Source organism: Aplysia californica, unplaced genomic scaffold (assembly GCF_000002075.1).
Source record: "Aplysia californica isolate F4 #8 unplaced genomic scaffold, AplCal3.0 scaffold00017, whole genome shotgun sequence".
Lineage (NCBI taxonomy): Eukaryota > Metazoa > Mollusca > Gastropoda > Aplysiida > Aplysiidae > Aplysia > Aplysia californica.
The window spans coordinates 74,874-76,312 of record NW_004797287.1 but is presented as its reverse complement, the minus strand read 5'-3'; positions in this window follow the sequence as shown (position 1 = coordinate 76,312).

Genomic DNA, 1,439 nt, shown 5'->3' with positions numbered 1-1,439 from the left:
ATTGTATCTCCGATCGAGGTAAGTTAGTCATCGCTAGATACTGACGGACAGACGGAATAATTATACTATTACTACTACTACTACTACTACTACTACTACTACTACTACTACTACTACTACTACTGCTGCTGCTGCTGCTGCTGCTGCTGCTGCTGCTACTGCAATGCACTACTGCTCCTCTTCTTTCTCTTCCTCCTCCTTCTCCTTCCCTCCTCCTCTTTTTCTTCTTCCTCCTCCTCCTCCTCTTCCTCCTCGTCCTCTTCCTATTCATCATCATCATCGTCATCATCATCATCATCATCATCATCATCATCATCATCATCATCATCATCATCATCATCATCATCATCATCATCAGAGCTTCATCCGAACCACCACGAACAGAAATCAGTAGAACCAATGTGCTGATCTTGACAGACAGTCAGTCCCTCTGCAAGGGACTACTAGGCAACAGCTCAGACATAAATGATTTGAGCCGCAAGTTCAGTGAAGCCACAGCCACAATAAAAATCCAGTGGATTCCAAGCTATGTTGGTATCGAAGGAAATGAGGCAGCAGACCAGGCTGCTAATGAAGCCAGGGTGATTGAGGGAGACAGAAGACCATCAACATACAGAGGAGTCTTTCCAATTATCAAGAGGGAAATCAGAGACCCACAATTCAGAGTACTCCAATGAGCAGGAACAAAGTATTACATGTCGCTAGCACCAGGTTGAGCTAGCGAGACTGCTGTCGGACCATCATTGGAGCTTGAGATGGTATAAGAACTTTGTAAATGAAGAGCTCAGCCCATGTTGCCGAAGACGCGGCCATGAAAGGGAGGGAGTCAAACATATGTTTGAATGTCCAGGAACAATGGCAATTCGAATGGAGTTATTTGGACGAGTGGAGGTGCCGCTAAGTATCTTGACAATGGGGCCGAAAAAGAGCCTTGCACTCGCTCAAAGATTTCTTCGTGGAGTCCACCAGGCCCAATAAGGAAACAAAAAATCATCATCATCATCATCATCATCATCATCATCATCATCATCATCATCATCATCATCATCATCATCATCATCATCATTGTATGTAGCAGGGAATTTTTAAAAAGGGTTGAGACTTAGTAGATTTTTCAGATTTAATAATAATTTCAACGTTTCGCCCTGCAAAGGGCTTCGTCAGGGTCACGATACCAAAAAAATAATGGAAAATCTATTGACTACAAGCTATAGCAACAAAAGTGCGCGCATACTTGTCATAATGTTGAACGGTGCGATAAAGACAAATCGGGAAGACCAGAGAAAATTGAAGGCTATGGCAAGAAGTGGTATGAATATAAAATAGTATATACGTCAAAGCATATGTTATATATAACCATTAATATTAATGTAAAGGTAATTGATAGTACTAGATCTAGTAGTAGTAGCGCAGCAGCAGCAGCAGCAGCAGCAGCAGCA